We start from the raw sequence: 14,782 nt of genomic DNA on the forward strand, positions 1-14,782 counted from the left end.
CACTGGCTTCTACAGCTGAAGGTAACTGGCCTTGTGCTCAGCTTGCTGTAGCAAGAGGTTGCTGCATGAGCCACTAGAAGGCAGCATGTCTGGGTGTAAGTAAGCGTAATGAATATTGATGTGCTTCACGGGCTATTCCATTTACCCCTGGCTCACTATCCTGAGATCAGGCTTGAGGTATTTACAAGGCTCCCCGTGAGAGGCTGAGTGACTTGTCCAAGGAGTCTGTGGTAGATCAGTAGTTAAAGCCAGGTCTTCTTCCCAAGTCCTTGGCTATTGCCCTGGCCACGGGTCCATTTTCCTCTTCCTTTTGGGGCAGGGGCAATAGAAAATTCAGGCAACAGACATTAAGGGCCAGATCCAACCCTACCTTTTGAGCAAATGGACTGAGGTACTTGAGTATGATCCTATTCCATCCTGGTTCGGTCCCTGAAGATCCATCCATGCATCCACTTTAACTTTAAAACTAAAGTCACAAAAAGGTGGGGGGTACCCATTCTTGTATTATCAGGTTTTAGTGACTCAAGCAAGTAGAATCAGACTGCATGCAAATGGTTCATAGACAAAGTAGGATCTGGCCCAGTGAGTTCCCTAAAGCTCAAATTTCCTCTTCTCTGTCTCTTTCTTGTTCCCTCTCTGTTTTCTGTCTGCTCCCTGCAGCAGTTGTCAGCGGGATCTTGTCTCTCATCCACTGAGATAGGCTCAGACACACAAGCAGATGCAGTTTGACAAAGTTCAAAGTCAAGTTATATGTGTTCATGTAGCACAAATCCCAGGAGAGATGCTCTCTTATTCTAGAGGATGTAAGTGGGTGAGGCCATTACAGATACAGATCTTCAATTTCTGTGACTGCTTGATCCAGACCGGGACTTAGGGAAGCCCTGAGGCGTGCCAGGCACACAGACTGTGTTAGTGGGTAAGTGAATGGAACAATAGGGTGTACCTGTATCCCATAGCCTCTCTACAGATTCCCCTGTAGAATGGAAGGGGATTTATGGCAGGGCCACAAGCTCAGAAAATTCATCATGATGCTCCATAGTCCTCTCTAGGTTCTTAGTCCTGTGTCCCCCTGAGCCCTGCACCCTGATATTTGCAGTGGTCAAGCTCCTTTCAGGCCTGCAGCAGGACTGATGCCTGGCTTAAGTGGTTTGTGCGCTCGGTTACCCTGCTCTCAGGGTGACTAGTGTAAGCAACAGAGCATTTGTGTTGGTTGGGTTCTATAAGTGTGAGCACATTGCTCAGGGCTATGGTAAAGGTGGTCAATGGGGAAGTGCCCTTGCCCCTGCCCCTGCGGTCGCAAAGCTTTCTCTCATGCGTGGATGAGCTCTATCTGATGCAAGAAGTCGATGGGCCGACAAGAGGTAAAGTGCTGCTCAACCTGGTTCTGGCAACAGGGGACAACCTAACCAGCGACCTAATGATCGAAGGGAAGCTGGGTGACAGTGACCATGTGTCGATCACCTTCACCATCCGCCGTAAAGCTGGCAAGTCAGTCAGCAATATAGAAGTCCTCGACTTCAGGAAAGCTGACTTTGACAAGCTCAGGAGGCTCGTCAGGGAGGCCCTAAAAGGCCACAACCCAAAGGGGAGGGGAGTTCAGGGTGAGTGGTTGCTCCTCAAGAGAACGATCCTGGAAGCGCAAGCAAAGTCTATCCTATCTCAGAGGAAAGGCAGCAAAAGGGCACGGCAGCCCCCTTGGGTTTCCAAGGAACTAGCGGACCTCCTGTGTCTAAAAAGACAGACCGATGTGACGGGGTTTTGAAAGGACAAAAGATAATTGGAGGACTTGGAATTCCCTTTCTTCACCAATCTGGTAATGATTTGGCTCAGGGGTTTTGAAGGGGTAAAAGATGATTGGAGAACTTGGAATTACCTTTTCTTACCAATCAGGCCCCAGAGACTCACCCTCCATGTCCCCTGATTGGCCCCTTGGGTCACCTGGAGGGGGATAAAAGGGGCAGCACGGCTGACTCAGGGAAGAGACCAGTGAGGGACCACAAGTAAGGAGCTTCAAGGAGCTGGCAAGAGCTGAGCAGGCGGGGCAGGACCAATTGCCCTAGAAGAGCCTGAAGGAGTGGGACCTGCAGGCAGCGCTGGGGTCCTCAGCAGCGTGACATATGGCTGACAGGAGAGGCTCCCCACTGGGCTCCAGGATCCCCTACGAGAGGCTGTGGCCAGCAGAAAAGGCTCCCCAGCTCCAGCAAGATCTGAGCAGCGACCTGAGAGGTTCCCAGCTCTGCTTCCAGCTCCTCCAATCAGAGGCCAGGCAGGTTGATGTGAGGCCGGGGCTCCAGGAAGGTCAAGACCCCTAGCAGCTTAAAGTAGTACTAGCACTGGTGGCTGTGTGGCAACATTTCTGTCTACCATGTGGGAGATCCAAGTTCACCCAGCTTTGGTGACTTGGGGTGAGCGAGCTAACAAGGAGAAATTCCTCTTGCAGTGGAAAGGGGCCATTGTGTTTTCCTCCTTTCTCCCCCTCCAGGTACCTAGGCCTTATATTCCTTGTAATTTGACATTTTGTATTTTGTGCCTTTTGTATTTCCAGTAATACCAACCAGGATTGTTTGTTCTGCTGTTTGTAGTTTACATTTTGGTTAACCCTGTCTTTTGTCAACTGGATGAATATGTCTATGATTGTAAGTGTCTAACCTTTGTTGAATCCTACCCCTTCGGGGCATTGTAGTGTCCCCTATACCCCATGGTTTATACTGGTTATGTTCCCAGTATTGTTCCCTCATTAAAAGGTATATGGTTAAGTCCCCACTGGTGGTCTGTCTCTGCTCTATAGGGGGAGGAGAGTCCCTACACCTTCCACAGCGCTTGTGCACCTGCTTTGATCCCTTCAACTGGAGAGGGGGTACCCCTTGGAATACTGCCCGGGTTACACCTACAAAGGATGGAGGACTGGATCCACCTCCAAGGAGGAATACTCTGCACTGGTCCGGACCTGAAGGGAGCAAACCAGGAAAGCCAAGGCTATGACAGAACTCCAGCTAGCTACAAATGTCAAGGACAATAAAAAGTCCTTTTTTAGATATGTGGGGAGCCGGAGGAAAAGCAAGGGCAACATTGGACCCCTGCTAAACCAGATGGAACAACTGACAACCAATGCCCAGGAAAAAGCCAACTTGCTAAATGGGTACTTTGCGTCGGTCTTTCATCAGTCCCATAGGACACCCCTGCCTACTACAGGACAGAGAGGCCCAGGTGAGGGAGATTCCTTACCCTCCATCAATGCTGACCTCATGAAGAAACACCTTGAGAGGCGGGACACCTTCAAGTCAGCCAGCCTGGACAGTCTACACCCCAGGGTACTCAAGGACCTGGCAAGCATCATAACTCAGCCCCTGGCATGGATCTTCGAGAGCTCCTGGTGCTCTGATGAAGTGCCTGAAGATTGGAAGAAGGCCAATGTGGTGCCTATCTTCAAGAAAGGGAGGAAAGTGGATCCAGCAAACTATAGGCCCATCAGCCTGACCTCTATCCCAAGGAAGGTCTTAGAAAAGATTATCAAAGAGGCCATTCTTAACAGACTGGCCGATGGCAACATCCTGAGGGATAGCCAGCACCAGTCTGTTGTGGGTAGGTCTTGCATGACCAATCTTATTTCCTTCTATGACCAGGTGACCTATCACCTGGACAAAGGAGAAGAGATTGATGTCGTATGTCTTGACTTTAAAAAAGCCTTGTATCTGGTATCCCATGATCGCCTCTTAGTAAAACTGGCCACCTGCGGCCTTGGCCACACCACAATCTGCTGGCTGGGGAACTGGCTCCGTGGTAGGACCCAGAGGGTAGTGGTTGACAGAAGTCAATCATCGTGGTGCCCTGTGACCAGAGGAGTCCCCCAGGGCTCTGTCCTTGGGCCTATACTATTTAACATTTTTGTTAATGATGCGGACATTGGTATCAGAAGCGGACTGGCCAAGTTTGCCGATGACACCAAACTCTGGGGTAAAGCGTCCACACCTGAAGACAGGAGGGTGATCCAGGCTGACCATGACAGGCTCAGGAAACGGGCGGATGAGAACCTGATGGTGTTTAACACTGAAAAATGCAAGGTTCTCCACCTTGGGAAGAAAAACCTGCAGCATCCTTATAGGCTTGGCAGTGCTATGCTGGCTAGCACTACAGACGAAAGGGACTTGGAAGTCAAGATTGACCACAAGATGAACATGAGCCTGCAATGTGATACTGCAGCTAGTAAAGTAACCAAAATGCTGGCTTGCATCCACAGATGCTTCTCAAGTAAATCCCAGGACGTTATTCTCCCATTGTACTTGGCCTTGGTGAGGCCGCAGCTGGAGTACTGCATCCTGTTTTGAACTCCACAATTCAAGAAGGATGTGGAGAAGCTTGAGAGAGTGCAGAGAAAAGCCACGCGCATGATCAGAGGTCAAGAAAGCAGACCTTATGAACAGAGGCTGAGGGCTATAGGACTCTTCAGCCTGCAAAAGTGCAGGCTCAGGAGTGATCTGGTGGCCACCTATAAGTTCATCGGGGTGCTCACCAGGATCTGGGGGAACATCTGTTCACCAGAGCGCCCCAAGGGATGACGAGATCAAATGGTCACAAACTCTGCCGTGACCAATTCAGGCTGGACGTAAGGAAGAACTTCTTTACTGTCCGAGCCCCCAAGGTGTGGAATAGACTGCCGCTGGAGGTGGTTCAAGCACCTACTCTGAATGCCTTCAAAAGACATCTGGATGTTTATCTTGCTGGTATCTTATGATCCCTGCTGACTTCCTGTCCCTGGGGCAGAGGACTGGACTCGATGATCTTCGAAGGTCCCTTCCAGCCTTACTGCCTATGAAATCTATGAAATCCATGAAATCCCTGGAGTGGGGTGGAGGGGAGGAGTTGGGACTAACAGTCTTTCCTGAAGGGAGCTGTACCTCAGCTTTGGGCCAGCCCCTGAGAAAGTCCCATCTTCTGCAATGAGTGTTCCCATTATACTAGAGAGGCCAATGGCTTCAGGGAAGCTGATTTGTTGACCATGATCTCCATGCCAGAACATTATATGGCTCAGAAGCACTAAAAGGTATAGGTCAAACCCTTGACTTTAACTCATAAATGGTTGTGCAAGAGGCAAGGTCAGTCCTGAATGACAGCAGCTTTCCCAAGAGTATGTGGTTGATCCAAGAAAATACAGAGCAAAGGGAAAGTGGAAAAGGCCAGCACTCATCCTGACAGAAAGACTCCATGGAAAGGGCTGAGCCCTGTCCCAGATTCTGTACGTACACAGAAAGAAAAGGCCCAGCCAAAGACATCACTTGCCATGGAGGAGTGGCAGTTGGAGCATAGCCCCCTGGCAGGACACGTGGCACCCACTGCCTCAAAGGACAGAGGAAGGGGGAGGGCTGAGATCATTTTGCTTAACTTGCAAGTCTCAGTGTCACAAAATACCAGAGTTCAGGATTTCAGCAGAGACCAGAGAGCTGGGAATTGGACACAGCCACAATGACCCTGCAGAGGGGAAGACCTGAAACAAGGGGGTGTAATTCCCCCTGTTCCAAAGCCTCTAATTTCTCCTGATGGCAGATGAGACCATTACTGCCCACTTGTGCCTTCCCCCCATGCTGACCCAGGCCCAGGCAGGAGGTTGGAGCAGATGGTTTGCTGCTTTGGTCTGTTATGGCAGCCTCCTGTTCCTAGAGAACTAGTCAGGACCAGGGTGTCCTGGACAGGCTGGGCTTCCTCAAGTGAATGGCTCCTGATGACAATCTGTTGGCAGAGCCCAGCCATCCTAGACAGCACAGCATGAGCTGCTCTTTTCTGCCAACTGAGGCTGAGTGCAGTGCCCATCATGATTGAATTTGGCCCATGTCTTCTGGGCCTGTGTCCTTCTCATACAGCCAAGCCTGGAACACACTTCTGCTGCCCTCGGCAAAGCCAGAACTGTGCATTTCCCAGAGACCCAGGAGGCTGTTCCAGGCTTCTGCCAAGCAGAAAGACTGCAGCAGACTGGGATCTCTTGGACCGCCAGCTCAGTGCTTGGGCTAGACATGGACCTGATTCCTTCCATGAGCACGCAAACACTGAAGGCCTGATCTGCATGTCCTGGGAGTAGCCCTGGTGTCATTCCAGGTTTGATTCATCAACTCATGCTATTTCCACCCTTGTGGCCATGCAGCAGGATTGGTGAAAGCTAGCTATTACTTCCTCTGGCTAAGCAGATGCTGAAGGTGCTGTAACCACAGTGCACTCAGCCCTAGAAGAAATCTCACCTCCTTCTAGAGCAGCCCTCTCCTTGGAGCTCCTGGGAGAGAGTACATGCCAAATGTTTTTAGGCTGCTAGATCTCAGGCTTGGGAGAGAGTAGCAGCAGGAAATCTGGGAGGCCCCCTTTCCTTTGCACACACATGAGCAGGCCACCAGGACAAAGCAATCTCTACTGCTCCTTTTATCTCCTAGCACGGCAGTGAAACCAGCTGGATCAGCCATATCCTGCTGGGGGCTGGACAGTTAGATGCAGGCAGCTGTTTGCTCATCCCTGCATGTCTGGTCCAGGGCCCCTACTCATCCCAGTGTCACACAAAACCCTTGCAGAAACTAAAAGTCCTGAATCTCCCACACTCAAAGAATCCAGTTGGCAGAGGAGAGGGAGACAAACCAGGCCCCGGGTATGTGCCCAGGATGTCTCCATCAGCCTGCATGTGTGTGTACATGTGCACTGGGGGTTGAAGTGACAGTGTCACCTCTTTGCCACTCCTCAGTGGCTGTCAGTCAGAGCTTGCTTCTGCAGTCATCTGGAAGTCCTGGGGGTATGTACAAGGGACTTCTAAACCCGTTTGCATTAGTCCTCCTCTACCCGTGGCCAGGCCAAGGGTGCAGAGCATATGCAGCTAAGTCCCAGCACCATAACGGAGGCTTGTAAAACCTTTCTTTGCCTCTTTTGCTTCTCTGTGAAGGGGAAACCCAGAAAGATGGGCATATCCTTCATGCTTTCTATTTTAGAAATCCTGGACATAGCAATGCTGAGTGTGCTGGAGGGCTCTGGGCAGTTTATCAGCTGTGACAGCTTTATTGAAAAAGTGTGAGTGTTGACTTTAACAAGGCTTCCTTCTTCCAAAACATTTGTCACTGAAGTTAAAAGCCAGACATTTAAGCAGTCAGATTGAAACAGTCACAGTCACACTGTTGTTATTCTGGTGGTGGACTAGATCCCACTGTGCAAGATGCTGTACAGCCATTGAACAAAAAAAAGTCCCTGCCCCAAAGCAAGATTGTAATTGGGAAGTCCTGTGCCTTCAATGACAGTGGTGCACAGGGAGCGACAGCAGCAGCAACTATTTTTGCACCCCACACAAGTCAGTGGCTAGGGCCAGTGCCCCAGTCACCCACAACCAGCCACCCCCTTAGTTACACTACTGCCCTTGAGCTTCCAGCCCACATACAGGTCAAGAGGCACAGGGAAACAATGGGACAATACTGAGCATAAAAGCAGTGCTCTCAGCATAGCAGCTGCTTAATTGTTGTCACAGTTAACATTTTGTATTTATTAAAAGCACTACCCTCCCCCCACCCTGTAAAATAAAGGATTTTGCAGGGAAGGGAGAAAAAGGCCAAACCAAACCAGGTTTTCCAGCCAATCTCCCCCCCTCCCTCCCTCCCTCAGAGTCAAATAAGTTCAGATCTCCTCCTCCCCTTGCAGATATTGAGTACATCTACCAAAGATGCTTTACTGCATATTAGACTAAGCTAATGCACAGTAAAGCATCACCATCTACATATGCATGGCAATGACTGGGCAGTAGTCTAATGTGCTGTTTGCTAATACCAACACATACAGGTACTAGAAAAATGGCACATTAACTAATGCACAGTAGTGCACATATAGACACTGACTCAGGCACAAACTGCCCCTGGTCAGCCACACCGGAAGCAGGTCAGCCTCCTGCTTGGTGCAGAGGCACTTAGCTGGCAGTTTTTGCAGCCATGTGGCAGGGACAGCTCATTGGCTGTCCCAAGCTGGCTCCAGACCCCTGACCTGACCTCCAGGGCCCATGCCAGCTTCTGCCTGCCCCCTGGTCACTGTGCCTCACCAGTGCAGACATGTATCAGGTGCTGTAGCCCTGAAGACCCTGGCTCTGCCTCCCAGGATCCATGCCAGCAGCTGCCTGCCCCATGGGCTCCGTTCCCCATCACTTCAGGAATGTGTTGGGCCCTGCAGCCCCACAAACCTTGGCTCTGCCCTCCAGGACCCAATGTGGGCACAATCTGCTTCCCAGGCACCATACTCCATGCCAGCGCACATACCAGTTGACACTGGCACCTGGAACCCCAACCTGACTGCCCCCCACCCAAGGCCCCTGGCAGCAGTTGCCGTGTCAGCTTCCCTGATGATGGAAACAGTGGCCTGGGGACCAAACTGGTCCATGCAAGAGACCACAGACCTTACTGCAACCTGGGGAGATGCAGAAGCCCAGCAGCAGTTTGGCCAGGCCAATGCACACATATACACGGCCATAGTGGAGAGCTTGCAGAAGCGCAGTCGCCAGTGCCCCAGCCAGCAGTGCCGCATCAAGGTCAAGGCCCTGTGGGTACAGTGGATCCACATCAGAGATCACAACCATTGGTCCAGGGATGCCCACAGGTCCATGCACTTCATGCGGCAGCTGGACCGCATCCTGAGCCTGAGGCACCCTGGCGAGGCCTGCCATGTATTTTCAAGCATGGGCAGGCTGCCAGAGCCTGCACCACAGCCCAGCAACGAGGAGGACTCAGTGGAAGAGGGTCCCGTAGGGCACCAGCCCCAGGTCCTGTCCTGCTCCCCACCATTGGCATCATAGATTTCATAGATGTTAGGACTGGAAGCAACCTCATGAGATAATTGGGTCCAGCCCCCTGCCCAAAGGGCAGGAAGTAAGCTGGGGTCAGATGACCCCAGCAAAATAATCATCCAAACGCTTCTTGAACGTATCCAGAGTAGGTGCTTGCACCTCCAGAGTCTACTGGAGACTCAGACAGTAAAGATTTTCCTTATGTCCAATGTAAAATGGTCTTCCAGCAGTTTGTGATGGTTGGACCTTGTCTTCCCCTGGGGTGCCCTGGTGAACAGATGTTCTCCCAGATCCTGATGCACACCCCTGATATACTTATAGGCTGTCATCAAGTCCCCCCTGAGCCTATGCTTTTCCAAGCTGAAGAATCTCATGCCTCTCAGCCTTTCTTCATAAGCCTTGTTCTCTTGACCTCTGATCATGTGTGTGGCTCTCCTCTGGACTCTCTCAAGCCTCTCCAAGTCCTTCCTAAAGTGTAGAGCCCAGAACTGGATGCAGTACTCCAGCTGTGGCTCCAGTACTCACCAAAGCCAAATAAGGAGGGAGGATGACATGCTGGGTCTTGCTTGAGATGCATCGGTAGATGCAAGCCAGGGTTTTATTTGCTTTGCTGGCTCTGGCATTGCATTGGTGGCTCATATTCATCTTGTGGACAATCGTTTGCTTTGGTATTTCACTGGGCCAAGGGGAGAATCATGCCAGGTAGGGTACAGAATGGGCATGGTAGGAACAACAGCCTTCCTACTACTGTCGTAGAACTGGTGCGTGATCAATTAAAAAAATTAGATATATATAAATTAGAAGGACCGGATAAACTTCATCTGAGAGTGCTGAAGGAGCTGGCTAAAGTCATCGTGGAACCCCTGGTGAAACTCTTCCAAAACTTGTGGCACTCCAGAGAGGTCCCTGGGGACTGGAAGGGGGCCAAGGTTGTGCTCATCTTTAAGAAGGAGAGGAGAGAGGACCCAGGTAACTATAGGCCAATCAGCCTAACTTTTATCCCAGGGAAAATCTTGGGAAAATTCATCAAGGAGTCTATGTGTGATAGGCTTGCAGCAGGTAGGATTCTGAACAACAGTCAGCATGGCTTCATCACAGGCAGATCTTGTCTTACCAACCTCATCTCTTTTTACGATCAGGTAACACGCCACCTGGATAAGAGAGAGGAGGTTGACTTTGTATACCTTGACTTCCAAAAGGCCTTTGTTCTGGTATCCCACAATGTTCTCACAAGAAAATTGGAGGCTTGTGGGCTTAACTGTGCAACAGTTAGGTGTGTAGGAAGCTGGCTGTGGGGTAGGACCCAAAGAGTTCTAATGAATGGATCTGTGTCGTCCTGGGGAGAAGTGGCCAGTGATGTCCCTCAAGGGTCAGTGCTTGGTCCAGTGCTTTTCAACATTTTTATCAATGATTTTGATGTGGGGGTGAAGAGCTCACTGGCCAAGTTTGTGGACGACACCAAGTTATGGGGAAGCGTGATCACACTTGAGATAGGCTGCAGATACAGATGGACCTAGACAGGTTGGCAAGTTGAGTGAATGGGAACCAAATATAGTTCAATATTGTAAAGTGCTCCACCTGGGGACAAACAATCCCCTACACACCTACTGATAAGCAACAGCTCCTGTTGAGGAGCCAAACTGATAAGCACCATGAATGAAAGCAACCTAAGGGTAATAATAGACCATAGTATGAATATGAGCCATCGGTGTGACACTGTAGCCAACAGGGCAAATAATATTCTGGCATGCATCAATCGATTAATATCCAGCAAAACCAAGGAAATGATTCTTCCGCTTTACTTAGCATTGGTGAGAGCACAGCTGGAGTACTGTGTCCAATTCTGGGCACCACACTTTAACAAGGACATGGAAAAGCTGGAGAGAGTACAAAGAAGAGCAACCCGTATGATCAGAGATTTGCATGGTAAGCCATACGAGGAAAGGCTGAGGGACCTGGGACTCTTCAGCCTAAAAAAAAGAAAGCTGAAAGGGGACTTGGTAGAAGCTTACCACTACATCAGAGGAATACATCAAGCGCTCGGCAAACAACTGTTCACCAGAGCACCTTTGGGGAAAACCAGGAGTAATGTGCACAAACTCCTGGAAGACCATTTCAGGCTCAACATTAGGAAAAACTTCTTCACAGTTGGCGTGTCCAGACTGTGGAATAAGCTCCCTCCAGAGGTGGTGCAATCACCTACCCTGGAAAACTTCAAGAAGAGACTGGATGGTCACCTTGCTGGGGTCACTTGACCCCTAGTTGTCTTTCCTGCCTAGTGCAGGGTGGCCGGACCCAATGATCTTCTGAGGACCCTTCTAGCTACTTACAGTCTATGAATCTATGACCCCCAAGTCTCTTTTGATCATAGAGCTAGTGAGTGTAGTACTGCCGAGGCTATAGGTATGATGTGGGTTCTTTCTCCTGAGGTGGAGCACCTTGCATTTCTTTATGTTGAAAGTCATCAGGTTTTCACCTGCCCACTTTGCAAGCCTGTCCAAATTGGCCTGAATCCCCAGCCTACCCTCCAGAACGACTGCGCTTCCCCATAATTTGGTGTAACCTGCAAATTTAGGCAGTCTGCTTCTAACACCTGAATCCAGGTCATTTATGAATATGTTAAAGAGTACGTGTCCAGGTACTGAACCCTGAGGGACGCCACTGGTCACCATGCACCATATTGACTCAGTTCCATTGACTGTCACTCTCTGGGTTCAAACACAAAGCCAGTTCCCCAGCCATCAGACGATAAGGTTGTTGAGGCCACAGTTCCCAAATTTTGTCATGAGGACATCGTGGGAGACCAAATCAAAGGCTTTTTTGAAATCCAAGTAAATGAAATCAGCCTGTCCTCCCCTGTCCAGGTGACATGTCACCTGGTCATAGAAGGAGATGAGGCTGGTCAGGCACGACATACTCATAGTGAAGCCATGTTGACTGTCTCTCAGGATGATGCCTTCTGTTAGCCTATTGTTGATGGATTCTTTAATAATTTTTTCCATGATCTTTCCAGGTATTGAGGTCAAACTGATTGACCTGTAGTGCCCTGGATCTTCCTTCCTTCCTTCCTTGAAGATAGGCATCACATTGGCCCTCTTCCAATCTTCAGGAACCTCTCCCAAGTACCATGAGTTCTCAAATATCCTTGCCATTGGTTGTACTATGATGTCAGCCAACTCTTTTAGCACTCTTGGGTGCATTTCATCAGGGCCTGATGACTTATGGGTATCCAGCCTCTCAAGGTATTCCCTCACAAGGTCTTCGCCAAATGAGGGCATGTGGTCACCTGTACCCTCGTAATTCTGGGCCCTGTCAGGCAGGCCGATTCCATTGGGCTGGTGAAAAACTGACGCAAAGTAATCATTAAGGAGATTAGCATTTTCCTAGGTGTCGGATGTCAGCTGACCTATTTGGTTCAGCAGGAGTCCAACATTGCCCTTATTTCTCCTTCAACTCCCCACATATCCAAAGAAGGACTTCTTATTGTCCTTGATTCCTGTAGCCAGTTTGAGCTTGGTTTCGGCCTTCACTTTTCTGGTCCGCTCCCTACGGGTGCGGGGCAGTGATCCACAGTCCTCCTTTCAGCTGTGGGAGGCAGCTGAGAGGAGCCAAGAAGACTCATGCCCCCCCAGCTCCTCCTTGGCCCAGCCCCCCAGGGAGCCACGTGACCGGAGCTGCCTGAACAGAGCACACAAACAGGCGGACTCTGGGCCCGGTGTGTGAGTTAGTGCAGGAGTTTGTGCAGGAAAGTGAGCAGGAGGGACATGAGGCTCTCGGCGGTGAGCCTGGAGAAGGGTCTGCAGGGCAGTAGCTCAGACTACTACCTGTGCAATGGTGATGCCCTGCACCCCAAAGATTGCCCCCTGCAGCTGGAGCCCCTTCTCTGGTACCATGGAGGCCTCTACCCAAATGGAGCCCCTGGCTCTCAGCTATGGGGGCTGCCTGGCATGAATTCAGGCATCTGGGATCAGGAGCAAGGACACCTCCCCTTGTGAGGTGTGCTCCACATTAGAGCCCCTGGAGCGCCAGACAGGGGAGCTCCAGGCTGCAGTGCAGAGGCTGTGTGCCATCAGGGATAGCAAGGAGGAGATTGAGGCCTACTGCCAGGCTCTTTGCCTGAAGAACAAGGAGGGAAGAGCAAGGAAGACCAGCAGGGTGAGGGCATGCAAAAGGAGCCCCTGTGAAGTCCAGCCGGAGGTTGTCTCCAGCCCCAAGGCATCCTGCACCAGGGTCACCTCCCCGCTGGAGCTTTACAACAGATACAAACCCCTCACAACGTCAGCAGAGTCACCGGCTCCAGCACTTGAGGAAGGAAGGCGACCACCAACCGCACCTAAGAAGAGACATAGAGCGGTCATTGTGGGAGACTCCCTCTTGGGGGGGACAGAGGGACTCCTCTGCCGCCCTGACCTTTTAACCCATGAGGTTTTCTGTCTCCTGGGGATCCGGGACATAGCTGAGAGGATCCTTAAACTTGTCCAACCCTGCAAACACTACCCTATGTTCCTCATCAATGTGGACACAAACCACATGTCTCAGAGCAATCCCAGTTGGGTCATGAATGACTACAGGGCTCTGGGCTCAGAGGGTTGGGGGCACAGGTGGTTTTCTCCTCGATCCTCCTGGTTACGGGCGCAGGAGGGAGATGTATTGATGAAGTAAACAGAAGACAGAGGCATTGGTTGCACCATGAAGGCTTCGGCTTCTTCAAACACAGTCCTCACCTCAGAGACAGAGGCAGTGGTCTGTTGGGAAGAGACGGCCAGCACCTCATCCCAACCGGAAAGAAACTTTTTCGACCGGATTGGCTGACCTACTTGATAGAGCTTTAAACTAAGCTCTCCAGGGGACAGGCAGGCAACCATTGGAGCAAGCCCAGGAAGTAACAAACACATAACCAGCAGGTCAGAAAATACAATTGAACTTACTTTGACCCCAGCCCAAGCACAGGACTCTCCTAAATGCACAAAGAAGCCTAGGGCTTCTGGTAGCAGGCTTAGCTGCTTGTACACAAATGCCAGGAGCATGGGGAACAAACAGGAGGAACTGACCCTTCTGCCAAGCAATAACAAATACGATCTCATAAGGACAGAGACCTGGTGGGACTCCACCTATGACTGGATGATAGGTATAGATGGTTATACCTTGTACAGGAAGGACCGTGTTGGGAGGAAGGGCGGGGATGTAGCTCTCTATGTCAAGAAGCAGTACACTTCCCTACAAGCTGACATTGGCACCCAAGGAGGGTGACTCGAAACCCTCTGGCTTAGAATACGAGGAGAACGTGGTGAAGGGAATATTACTGTGGGGGTCTATTACAGACCTCCTAACCAGGAGGAAGAGCTCAACCACAAATTTTCTAGGGAACTAACAGAGGTGTATGGTTGTCACTGGTGATTTCAGCCACCCTGACATCTCATGGGAAGAGCACTCAGCTAAATCTGATCGGTTGCATAGCTTCCTCACCAGCATTGACAAGCTCTGTCTGACTCAAGAAGTCCACGGGCTGACAAGGGGCGAGCGTTGCTAGATCTGGTTCTGGCCAAAGGGAATGATCTAGTGAGTGACCTAAGGATTGAAGGGAGCTTGGTGACAGTGATTACAAGTTGATCACTTTCTGTATCCATTGCAAAGCTAGCAAATCAGTCAGCAGTACTGATATCCTCGACTTTAGGAAAGCTGGCTTTCATAAACTCAGGAGGTTGGTTGTCGAGGCCTTGAAAGATCATGATCTGACAGGGAAGGGAGTCCAAGATGAGTGGTCGCTCCTTAAAGATGTGATCCTAAAACCACAAGGGAAGTTCATTCTGACCCATAGGAAAGGTAGGAAAAGGGATGGGAGACCCCCTTGGCTCAATAGGGAACTCATGGACCTCCCGAATCTTAAGAGAAGCCTATAAAGGTTGGAAGATAGGAAATACCTGGGCTGCATACCTGGAGCCAGGGGCGCCACACACAGGCTTGGACCCGCCCCTTACTGCCCTGGCTGGCTGAGCTCCT

Source organism: Alligator mississippiensis, chromosome 10 (assembly GCF_030867095.1).
Source record: "Alligator mississippiensis isolate rAllMis1 chromosome 10, rAllMis1, whole genome shotgun sequence".
Lineage (NCBI taxonomy): Eukaryota > Metazoa > Chordata > Crocodylia > Alligatoridae > Alligator > Alligator mississippiensis.